General features: G+C 39.9%; 1 protein-coding gene across 1 annotated transcript in view; it reads right to left on the bottom strand.

Moving 5' to 3' along the window:
• Positions 1-13444, bottom strand: part of BCAS1 (breast carcinoma amplified sequence 1) — a 93214-nt gene that overhangs the window by 24355 nt on the left and 55415 nt on the right. The gene's annotated exons all lie outside the window — the stretch shown is intronic.

The raw sequence follows: 13444 nt of genomic DNA, 5'->3' as shown, positions 1-13444 counted from the left end.
AAGAATGTGAACACTTACAGTGGTATAAATCAGGAGTAATTTCACTAAAGTCAGTTATACCTTTATAAAATGGGCATGAGTGAGAGGAGGATCAGGCCCAGGGGGTTTGTAAACAGAAATGGGAATAAGATTAAATAACTTGTGAAAACAATAGTGGGTCTGATTCTTCACTGGCTTTCACCTGGATTAGTCACTCACACCAGTACAAAGGAAATGTGGGGTGGATGAAAGACATCAGACTCAGAACTCTCAACTCAGTCATATCAGTAGTGCTGTCACACACACACACACACTTTGCATAGGTGTAAATAACTACATGAGATGCAAGGTAAAGGAGAATTAGATCCATTGTCTTACCAAGATCCTGATCCTATGGGGTCTAGAACACCTCCTGAGTGTGCTCAACTTCCACTGGAATTCATGAAAGTTAACACGTGCTCAGCAATTTGCAAGAGGTACTCTGCATTTAGCAGGATTGGGGTCCAAACGAGCTCTAAAGTATTAATGAAAAATGGTGTCTATTCACTTGAATGCCTCATTCCACAGTCTACTCAGGGCCACACCTCTGAGAGCTTATCGTGTTCAAGTGAGCAATGCAAACTGCACAATACAGAGAACACAACCAGGAGGAACATAGGTGCCTCATCGATGTATGGATGCTTCAGATCCCACCTGGACATGGGGCTAAATGTGCATTTCCTTGGCTGACTGTTCTCTCTTATATAACTGCCCAGGTACATAGGTGCTGGAACTAGGGGTGCTCCTGCACCCCCTGGCTTGAAGTGGTTTCCATCATATCCAGGGTTTACAGTTTGGTTCAATGGCTCTCAGCACCCCCACTATAAAAAATTGTTACAATACCCCTGCCCAGGTAGACAATAAAAAAGACTTTCTCCTGTGCACTAAAGAAATGTTAATTAATTTGGAACTCACAGTCACCATATAGAGAACCATCTTCCTTTCTGTCTTATAGACCAAGCTATTAGCATGGAAATAACCCAAATAATTTGACCTGAACCCAGCCTTTGCAGCATTTTACAGCCAATTGCAGAATGATGCATAACATCATAAACGCATCTTATTTTGCATTCAGCACCTTAAACACCGAACTAAAATGAAAGTAGTTACACTAGACATTGACATTTAGACATGACCTGCTGTTTACATTGCCAACAAAGTGAATATAATTTAAAATATTGTACAAACCAACTGCTGTAAATGTGTCACATCAATTTATAGACATGCATGCAATATTTATGTACACCGTATAGAGTTACTTTTAATGTGTGTGCCTATATGATGACCTCCTCTTGGCTTACACACTGGGGATTGAATTGGAGACCTAAAAAGCATGAGCTGCTACAGTTTGAACTAAAGAACCACAACTCTATTGCTATAGGCTGTAACACCTGCTATCCTTTGTGTCCTGGGCACAGAGGGAAGCTGTAACATGCACACGCAGGTGCCCATGGTATAAAGCACATCATTTGAATTTTTGAAAATGGGATTGGTGAAGTGCATGAATAATCTGCAGTAAATAATCCTGATTGTCTGGATATAATGCAACCTTTTGTGAGTGATATGCATGGAGACTGGTGGGGGGAAGGTTGCAGGGGAAGATATCTATTTCACCCCCCCCCATTTCAAAGGCTCTACAGCACAGCCCCCCCTTCCCCATGACTGTTACTTCAGCTGATGAATGACAAGTGGCTGTAGGCTCTCTGCTCCGCGCATGTGAAGGGCCCACAGGATCTCTATAATCGTTTATCCCCATTGCCGACACTGCCCTTTCTTATTATTTTGCTATGATCATTTGGACCCATTAAGGGCTCAACTGCAGCTTTGCTACAAGCCCCCAAGAGCATAGTCACGCTGCCTCAGGACCAGGCACAGTCACAGTCTGGTTACTGGTTCTCCCCAAGCTCCAGGAGAAAGGTAATTTGAGCCAGCCCTGTACCTGCAGATAACTTCCCTTGCTCCACTATTCCAGAAAGCACACTCAAGGGGCAGAACCAAGGCCCTTCTAATCCTGCATGCTGCCATTGGTAATGTGTGTATTGACCTCCTTACTCCCCTGCTCAGCACATAGCCGTGGTCAAAACTGTGCCCTACGTAGCTATTGGCCCAATTTTGGTATCCTGATTCACACTGCATAGCACCTTCCCACACAAGTAATCCCATTGACAGCACCCTCCAATGTAACAGCACCCTCCAATGTAAGTATGACAGGTATATGAGGTCAGAGAAATTAGCCTCAGATTTCCTAGCATGCATTGAAACAGATTGTGATATATTGCTAAACACGGGTTTGTCTGATCTATTCTTTTCCTGGGTATTTTTCTCTTTTTTCATTGGGATGAACGGTATTTTGACAGGAATCAAGATGAGATGTTCAGAATCGTAACTTTTTCCAGCTTTACATTTAATTGCAATGTTCCTCTTAAAGAAATTACTGTGTAAATCTAAAATAGGTTTAAAATTACTCTATGAACAGAATTTAAATGTATGAAAGTTAATGAAACAGTTAATCATTAGTAATAATTTTAATCTGTATTTCTATTTGATCTGCCTTATGAATACACATAATCAATTCACCATTTCTTTGCTAGAAGGAAATGGTTCATTGCATGAGCTGGAAGAGTGGCTTCTAGGAGCTCATCTTTCAAAGATTAGCATTTGGGATCCTATTACGGCTACTGCTGTTACAGCTGCAGCCCGAATGAGTTTTCTCTCAAGCGCTTTCTGTGCAGGGGGTTTAGTTTCTCTAGTGATAACAATTGCATCCTGGGAGGAAATGCCAAATACTGGAGGGAAGGAAGGAAGAAAGAAGTGCTGTCTGTTAGAAAATATTAAGAGATAATCAGCCATTCAGGGGGATTAATTTGATGAATATTCCATGCCTCACAACACTATACTTACAGTAGTGAGGTACTTTTATTCATTGGTCACTAGACTGTACAATTTAAGAGTAGGAAATTTAGAGTCAGAAACCTTTAGGAAAGTTAAATAAAACTTGCAATTTAAAAATAATATCAAGCCTACTTTATAAATGCAATTACAGAGCCAGATTTTTTTTTAAATAGACATGTACAAAATGCACATCTAATTTGCAGTGATGACAACTGCATATGAAATCTCTCATTTTACCTGGGCAATGTTGCTAACACACATTTTAATTAGGCATCCCACAGTTTTCCTGAAGAAATTATAAGGTGCCTTGTCTGCAGTTCTTAGTCTGCTATTAGGAATGACATTTTTATAATAATTTGGTTATAATTATTATGAGGAAGGAATCCTGTACAATTGCATATGTGTGTGCACATACACTAGAGCCCCCTTTATAGTTTTCAGAGCTTTTGAAGTATTTCCATTAACTTGACCTGGAATACTTTCTTTGAGGTGAAGCTTTATGTACAGTTATCACATCAGGGTTTCTTTATACTTACAAATATACATCAAATCTAATTGTTTTTAAATGCTAGCTATGTGCTGGCTTTGGAACTCAGGCCAGAACTGTGAATTATTTTTTAAATGTAGATGTTATTATATAATGACCCCTTACTACCGCATTCATACTTTGCATTACATACATGTTGATCCACTACTCTCAGTCAGAACTTTATGTGCACTTTAGAGGTTGTACATTTGTGTGCCTAATTTGCACTACCCAGTACTGCAATTGTCAGAGCTTCTGTGCTAATTGATCATCATGGGTGAAATTTGTACCCTCCTGAAATCAATGAGAGTGTTCCCATTGCCCTCAACCGGGTCAGGATTTCACCCCCTGCATCTAACCAGTCACTGATAGATGAAATCCCTATAGCCATTTTGAGTGCTGTTACTAGATGTGTGTGTACATATTAGATGTACACTTGCATGTGTTTTTGTCATAGTATACCTATTTTCTAAAACCCCTCAGCCTGAGTCACAGGGTTTGTGTACGTTAGAGATTCATATCGGCATAGCTATGCCAGCATACCTCTGTAGTGTAGATGCAGAAGAGGTTTTTCTGTTGGTGTAGGAACATCACCTCCCTGACAGAAGCTCTCTTCCATCAACATAACTGTGCCTATGCTGTGGGTTATGGCTGCATAGCCTCACTGGTCAGGGGTGTGGTTTTTTCACATCCTGACTGACATAGCTATGCTGATATAACTTTCAAGTCTAGACCAAACTACACTCTCCCTCTCTATTTCCTATAGCATTGAATACTGTAGATACGCCGCTACGGCTTCTGAAGTACAGGCCTGGCCTGTTGTTTCAGCATGATGAATGAGACAGGAAAATGACTGCCTTCATCCTGTCACGACCTATTTTGTGTGTTATACTTACAAAAATGCAGTTGAAAGTTACTTATTTTCCCTCAGCCCTGTCAGGTCCAGACCTTTCATATTCTTGTGGCTCCTATTATGCTTTACATGCTATAATGATGATTTAACTTTCAGATCTTATTTTAAAATACTTCACTCCAGAAAATGAAATTCCTTCAGACTGTGCTTTGTAAATAAAAGCTGAAAGAGCACACCAGAGCTGCTGTACAAACAGCAAAATTCACTCCATTGCTGCCATGACATCACAAAGGAAATGTCACTCCTATAACGATAAAGAGAGTTTCCAAACTGCTGCTGTGATTCTGTCAAGTTCCAGTTTTATTTCACCATCTTGGTTGACATACCGAAGCTTGGCTGTATTTAGTTTTTCCATGCAGGATGTTTCAATGGAATGCAAAAACTTTTAAACTTACACACTTATATACAAAGCAATAAAGGGTCAAATTGTTACTTTCATTGCAAAGTATGAATAATTGTAGTAGGGACTTCATCCATGGGTGGGGAGAGGGCACTGGACATAGAAAACTTATCTTCTCGAAACCCTGCTAACTCTAGGGGGTTAATGCCCAATAACATATTCAATATTTAAACAGTTATATTCTTCATACCACTAAACCTCAAGAGGAAGTATGGGCCACTGGTTACTTGCCTGGGACTCTGGAGAGCCTTCCATACTCTGCCACAGACCTCCTGTATGACCTTGGGCAAGTCACTTAGGCCCAGGAGGGATTCAGAGCTCAGGTTAAATGGTGAGTGGTGTATAAATTGCTGTCTAAGTTTTCTATTGAAAGAGGAACAGGGAACAATAGGAGGTTGAACTGCAATGGGAGTTAGGCACCTAAATATCTTTTGAGGATTTGAGTCTTAGGGCTTGTTGAAATGATGCATTAGTATAGTTTTTTTTTTTTTTTTTTTTAAATGGAGATATCCTATCTCCTAGAACTGGAAGGGACCTTGAAAGGTCATCAAGTCCAGCCCCCTGCCTTCACTAGCAGGACCAAGTACTGATTTTGCCCCAGATCCCTAAGTGGCCCCCTCAAGGAGTGAACTCACAACCCTGGGTTTAGGCGGCCAATGCTCAAACCACTGAGCTATCCCTCCCCCATTTGAGAAAAGGTTCTCAACCTTTTTCTTTCTGAGGCCCTCCCACCCCCCGCTATAAAACTCCACAGCATGCTATAAAAACTCCACAGTCCACCTGTGCCACAACGTTTATCTGCATGTAAAAGGCAGGGCCAGCATTAGGGGGTAGCAAGCAGGCAATTGCCTGGGGCCCCACGCCACAGGGGGCCCTGTGAAGCTAAGTTGCTCAGGCTTTGGCTTCAGCCCTGGGTGCTGGGGCTTCGGCTTTCTGCCCTGGGCCACATCAAGTCTAATGCTGGCCTTGCTTGGCGGAACCCCTGAAACCTGATTGGGGACCCCAGAGTGGACCCCAGACCCCTGGTTGAGAACCACTGCATTAGTCCACACCAGCCAGGTTGTAAATTCTAGTGTACATGAGTGTGTGGCACACTGTCTGTGTGAACCCTGCTGGTTCACACTTAAAGTTCCCCAGTGCATATTGATGTATTGGGACTACATCAATGCTCACTAGGGAACTTTTAGTGCAAGCCAGCAGGGTCCACATGGACAGTTAGTATGCAACACACGGGTGTACAATGGAATTTACACCTCCACTAGTGCAGACTAACACACCATGTAGACGAGCCTCATGTCTCTGTTTCCCATCTGTAAAATGGGAATATTAGTACTTCCCTACCTCCCTGGGATATTGAGAGTCATTCAGACACAATGATAACGGGGGCCATGTAAGTACCTAAGATTAAGACAGAAAGGACATTGGTCTATGATCCCTGACTTTGGATATCCCAAATGGTGTCTTTTTATAGTTGCTCAACAGGTTGTAGAAAGAGGCTCTGAAATGTTGAATTGGATTGTAAGCAGGATTTAGAGTCCATTCACAGGGTGGTATTTTATCCCATATGAACTTTTATAACACAGTGCCGAGAAAGGTCAAAGTAGATTTCTTTTAGTAATGGACAACACGAACCTGTTGGGATTATTGTTCAACTGCGGCAAAGCAGCAATCCCACAAAACACAGTCAGAACATCCCCAGAAATCAGGAGTTATAAATGATTAGATTTTTCTTTTGTGGGAACTGCCAATGCTTTTGGCAGCATAGACGAGACACTACTCCATGCCCATCAGAAGGTCTTTCTTAATAAGATAGAACCATATTGTCTGGAGCAATGCAGGATGTGCTGCAAACTCTGATCTTCATTGAAATATTGCTCATAGGTAACATTTTCAGAAGCGCCCAAGTATCTTTCACTGGGACTTAGTCTACACTACAGAGTTTTGCTGACATAACTATGTTTGCTTGGAGTGTGAAAAAAAAAATCATGCCTCCCAGCTGTTAGCCAATACATATAGCTTATATGCATCACCCCCAGACACACATTAATAGGTATTATGCACCTGGTATTAATATAGTATATATTAAATGAGAGTACTGGGAAGTCATGCTAAATTGTATTCTACTTACTTACTTATGCTAAAGAATACAGCCCACAATACCTTTTAATAGTACAATTCAACATTTGGCATAGGCAGATAGGAAACCTGTCAAAGTCAAGATACATAAATGTACTGTCCTGGTACAGGCTTGGGATGTGCCTCAACGCCCATTGGCACCAGGGGTGTACTGTCCAAAACAAAAGATAATGAAAGGACAGAACTGGTTATGGACTGGTTGGTTAGAACTCAGTGATGTATGGAAAGCTCTAACTTGTAAACACTATTTGGTATAAATACAAGTAGTTTTGGAGGCATATTTTGGGAGCAGACTTTCTGTGTGGGTGAACTGAACACCCTGCAAGAAACTACTTCCTGGAAGGATTGGTGACCTACTAACTCTTTCCTGTACTGTACTGCTTTGTCCTTAGACAATAAATTGGCTGTTTGGTTACTTCATCTCTTGAATATTTTTAATATCAAACTGCAATAGTCAAGCAATTGGTTAAACTTTGAGTTATACAGTTGACATATTTATGCTGGCAAAATCTCCGGTGTAGATGCAACTATGCCAAGAGAAGAGGGTTTTTGTTGGCTTAGCTAACGTCGTCGGTAGGTAGTGTAGCTATGCAAGCCGAACTTCTGATGGCTAATGCTGCATCTCCACTAGGGGGCTATGCCAGCATAGCAATTCCAGCCAAGGCTGTGCAGTGCACACAAGCTGTTCAACTGTCACTACGATGGTTTTGAACGTTTTACCTGGTATGTTTTTAGGCCCTGGAACATTCTGAAGGGTCCTGAAGGGTTTATTAGGCTATTTTGTGAAACAATGAATGTTCATGGTGGTTGAAACCACAAGTAGCCTTTTCAAAGTGTACTTATAAAACAACAATTGAAAATGCTGGCTTCCTAAAGAGAGATTATCTTTAATTAGGCTGTCTCTCTAATGGATGTTCTTACATATAGTGCTGACTAAATTAGAAATCGGAGTTTGTGAAGAAGAGTCACAGCAGGATATGCAAACCTGGCATTATATGAAAGGAAACTTTAAAGGCACCACACAATTCCCATAAGGTAAGAGAGGCCAAGTTGTCTTACATTTTGCAGATTCCTGGAATCTGACAGCACATTACAGAATAGATATAACTCCTCTTAATTGTAGAGAGTGCTGTGCGCAGTCTTCCAAAGCCAAAACAACCCCTCCAAATTACAAGGGTTTTTTTTTTGACATACTTTTAACTCTCTGCTTCTGATGGAAGGCCAGAAGAAATGTTCTTATTTACCATCCCAAAGATCTTGAGAGATGCTCTTGACAGCAGCTGAAGTTTAATGGGAAAAGCCTGACAAAGATGAATAGTCAATAAACTTTGAATGATTTTACATTAACTTAAGTTCTCCTCTAGGGTATGGGCCTGTCTTCCTCTTTACTCAACAAAGCAATAATAAAAATTCAAAATGACACTATGTTCTGTGATTAGTTTTATAAGGCGGAATCTACAATTTGTATAATAATAAATTATAGGGAGAACAATTTTATCAACTTTATTTGTCTTGAATACACAGTGATACTCCTATAGCCATAAATTACATTGACTGAGCTTTCTGGATTTATAAGTCGAAATTCTGCTGTCAGTTACACTGGGGTAAATTGGAATTAATTTCACAAAAGTCAAGAGTCTCTTCTGATTTGCACCAATGTGACTGAGCTTAAATTCCTTAAAAAGAGAGAAAACAGACTTTGCAGAGAACAAGCCCAAACCTTGGAATAGTATTACAAGGCAAATACCTTGTTTGAAGGAATAAAATGAAATCCACCCACTAGCCTCACTATTACAGAGCTACCATTGTATTTTTGTTATTTAAAATAATCATTTTCTCGGCCTCTGTTGTGTTTTATAACAGTATTTTACAGCTTTTTTGCTTCTTTGTTAGTTGGAAAATACTGTTCTACTGCCTATAAGATACTGTTCTCTGTTCCTATAAAAACTTAGTGAAAGTGGTAATGGTGGTATCTGTATAAGTTATTGTCTAAACTCTGAATTCTTCCTCTGACTTACAAGACTTTCAAGCCTTCCTACAATTCAGTAATTGATGTTGTACCAGTACCTAGGAGTTTTCAGTTCAGTGTTTTCTTTTATGTTAGTACTATACAAAATGCAGTGAAAGTTGAAAATGTAATTTATTTTTGGGCCTGATGTAATGAGCTGGCTATAAGGCTTTGTTTCATTTACTGAGCATCCTTTCTTAAGTTTAAAGTAAATCCTATACCTTGCCTTCTGTATTATTCTCACATGGCAGCTTCAGCTTGGTGCTCCCTATCTGAGTCTAATCTCCACCCTGCATAAGACTCTATTTTTCTTGGGCCATGCATTTGCTAGCTGACAAACCAAACTGTATTTTCTTGTAATGCATAAGTATTAATTAATGAGCTCATCTTTTGCAATTTTTTAATTTAAAAAAAATGCAGCTGGGTGTGATTTTGATCTCTGCTGCTTAAGAGGCACGTGGTAGAACTCATAGCTCAGTGGAAGAAGTAAAATGGCTTTAAGCTACTTTTGTGCCCGTCTGATTTTGGGTGGCCCCTGTGCAACTTAGAAAGGGTCTGTTTAAGTTACTGCAGCCTGTCCCTGCCTGCTTACGGGAAGTGGCACTGTCCAGAACCACTATAGTGCTATATGCTATAGCCCAGCTCTTGATACCCGTCCCATCTCTAGGATGCCCGCTACATTAGGACTTCCAAGGGACTCCTCAGAAATCAGCCGTGCCTGTCTTCCCCAGTTATTACACAACGGAACTTCCCTTTTCAAGCCCCTTTATGTTGCTTTGGCCCCTTTAGTCAGGATAAAAGGACCAGAGTTCAGATGATACCCTCACCCTCTACTCCCGTGCAACTTTTCCAGGAGTACATTCTATAATGGAGGTTGACAAAGCACTTCAGGGACTTGATAAGGCCTGGTTAATACATTATAACCATCTTCTCCACCCAAATATTCATTTTCCTTCTTTATGGCACTCACCCTTCAGGTACTGTTTGCTCTGCAAATCCCATGGTAATGACTCAGTGCTGAAGGTTGCTGTTTGGTACATGCTTATCATAGCTGCTGGACAGCTGGGTTGCTGGCTATACTGTCAATAGATAAATCCTCCCTTCTCAGTAACAAAGGCAGGTCTTTTGCTGATACATCTATGACATCAAAACTGTAACAGCTTCAAATTGTGATTTTCCCCTCCAAAATGTATCCATTATTTGAGATAATTTACTGACCAATTTCCCTGAATCCTTCTTAGCCTGCAGCTGGTTTGTGATTATTCTATATTCAAAATGGCCATGTGGTATATTTCTATGCCTAGACACGTTCAAGTCCTGGAATCAGGTTTCCAGTGCAAATACTTGTGATTACAAATGCAAAATTTGCTTGTCCGTTAATATTCATCGTTTGCTTAAAAATTAGAAAGGCTACGTTGGCAAACATTCCAGCCATTTGTGAGAATATTCCTGGAAAGTGATCACAAAATGGGGCCAAACACAGCAGAAGTGAATTAATTTGGAAAGTTAAACAAGCATTCACAGATATTATTTTGCACTGTTTACCGAGCTCTAATTAAAGCATTAGCACTACAGTCTGTTGACAGTCATTTCATTAGTTCTATTTTGAAGTGAAAGCTCCTTCTAGAGACAAGCAAAGCAACTTGAGTTTCAGGCTATCCTATGAGGCTAATCATTTTGTGCAGTTATGCATTTCTTTGGCCTCAGCTGATTAGGTCACCAAGATTCCTGGTTAAAGGAAATATAATATCTTCCTCTATCAAGAAAACCTAAGGAAGTGATACAAATCTTTTGCTGGTAAGGGATAATCATTCAAACCAAACAGGTAATTTTTTTTTTTTTTTAAAACAACTAAATATAAAGGGCCAAATTCTGTTCTCAACTACACCTGTTTATATCTCTTGTAACTCCATTGAATTCAATTCTCCCTGGTCAAATCAATGGAGTTATTATGGAGTTTGCACCAATGTAGGGTTCGGATTTGACCTACAGTACCCATTTCTCAAACAGAGAGAAGAGTGAGATTTCCAAAAGACAAAGGGCCTAATTTCCCACTGGTTTATACCCCTGTAAACAAGATAAACTTCAATGACTGTAAACCAGTGTATGTGGGAGAAGAACTGGGTCCAAAGATTATTTTAAATTAACAGAATATAGCATCAGAAGCTCAGGTGGTGTAATTTATCATCGTTCCACTGGAATCAATGAAGAGTTAATTCAAACCAGCTGAGAACCTGGTTCATATTTTTAATTAGCCTAATTTTGATTGTGCCTGCCACGTATGAGATAAGATAAAATAATTCTTCCATGGCAATCAACCTTCCTTTGACAACAACTAGTTCATTATTGGAGACAAAAGATATATTTTCATGTATTTTTAAATCAGCTACATTACAATGAGAGAGAGCGAGGGAACATGAATTAACATGAACACCCCACAGGGAGTTGTAGACTGGTGCAATGCATTATTTCAACCATTAAAGCCAAGCCAGGAATTTTATTATGAAGTAATTACAATATGTCTTGTTTCCTACCGAGAAAACAAAACATTTAAAAATAACACCTGTTCAGCTAACAATGCAAATATTTTTTAACTTGTCTAAGAAAAGTCAAGAGACTTCTAAAGCTAGACAAACACTGGTTTGGATTAAATAAAAAGCAAGACAGGAATTTCAGACAAAATTCAAAACAGAATTTTTCTGAGCTTTGTAAAAGTTGGGCAATTTCCCCAATTTCTCTTATTTTTCATTGTCCCTTTATTTGGCTCCAGTTAGCTCATGATATTTCTATCCCATCTGGAAGCAGGAAAGACCAGAAATCTCACAACAAATCTTGTTCTCATAAGACTTCCAGCCAAAGTTTGCAGAATCAGGAAGTTTGGATAGTTCAAAATTAGGCAGAGATGGACCCATGCAGCAAAATTTGGGTCCAGGTTTCAAAGACCTCAAAAGTTCACGGGTCTTTAGAGTCAGGCATTTGGTGAAGGCCCATCTATACTCAGAAAGTTCTGATAGTCACCCATATCTGCTGCAGCCTATGTTAGGTCTGCACAGAGATATGCAGAGCTCTCTCTAGTCCCTGTCCATTACTGGGGCAAATTTCCACTCTGATCACCCAACACCATTTGGATGGTGAGGAACATAATAAGTGGAGTGGGGATGGAGCCAGAGCACTGGTGAGACTCTTGTCTTGCAGTGATAGTATTTATTTTTGTTCCAAATTTTGAGGGCCACAAGGAACATTAGGTAGGATGGTCAAGCCCTTTTTGCGGGCTCAAAGATGTCCCACATGCCAGGAAGGATCTTGAGATGTCTTTATACCCCTTCAGTCTCCCTTCAGATTGACAGAGGTTAAAAAAAATAAAGAAACAAATGGAGGGAGTTGCCTGGGCCTGACATATTTGGGTGGGATTGTGGTGTGTGAGGGCAGCTGATATTCACACTGGATGGAACTCACCACCATGCAGAAGGTCTCTGCACTATTTGAGTCCAATTGAAGCCCTCAGGAGAAGTCTTTAGTGGGACTCCCCTAGTGCAGAGGCTTTGTGTTGGTCCTCAGTAGAGGGCAGAATCTCATTTATTAGTCCTAATGGAATTTTGGCCGATAAAACTTCAATGAGAGTTAATGTTCAGGGACAGATCTCCATTTCCCTTCTTTCCTCTTACACAGTAGACTAGGTTATTTATTTATTAAAAACTGACAACTTGGACTAAGTGAATTTCTGGTACAACTCCCATTGACATCAATGGATTTACAACATAATGGATTTGTCCCTTTGTCTTCAGCTGTTTCTCTTCTTATCCCATCTTGAGGCTCAGTATGCATCTCAGTTGAGCCAGACATATTCAGAAAGTGGATATGGTTTCCGTAACAATATGAAAGCTCTCAGATATCTCTTTCCCCACTTTACAGGCTTCCTTTCATTACAAATACCTGATTCACCCAATGCCATAGCAAAATAATAAACCCAGACAACTGCTTTAAACTGTCTTGGATGTGAAATGAAACAAGCAAATCATGCTTGCTTCATCTGTGAACTAGTAAGCACCATAAATATTCAGTGTCAGTGGCATACACAAACTATGTCTCCAATTCCTCTGTCCATCACAGAAATTATAGACAAAGAGGCTCATGGGCTTCATTTAATCAGTATCTATTTATTTGGAAGCATTTCATTTTTGGCATCTAAATCTGAATAGTAGCCCAGGAGGGCAGTTACTCACAATACAATGAATCAGTATAGTTTAGTGCAGTTCCTCTGGTAAATAAAATTCGAAAGGGCCCAGCTTTTTGTATATGTACCACAAAGAACCATAGAAACTGCAGCTTCATTTTCATAATTCCTGCTAGTTTCTATCAAATATATTGTTTTAACTAAGGGCTGCCAAGCAGTCAATCTGAACCCACAAACTTATACGCAAGTTCATTCTTGTTTGAAACCCAGTAGAAGAAACAGACCCAGAGAGGGACAGATTTTCAGACAGTTAAATAAATCAAGTGACTCCTATAAAAAGAAATAGATTTCTATGGAAATTACTCTAAAAACCTATA

Source organism: Terrapene carolina, unplaced genomic scaffold (assembly GCF_002925995.2).
Source record: "Terrapene carolina triunguis isolate 2854851 unplaced genomic scaffold, T_m_triunguis-2.0 Scaffold130, whole genome shotgun sequence".
NCBI classification, from domain to species: Eukaryota; Metazoa; Chordata; order Testudines; family Emydidae; genus Terrapene; species Terrapene triunguis.
This window is presented reverse-complemented; position numbering and strand designations above follow the sequence as displayed.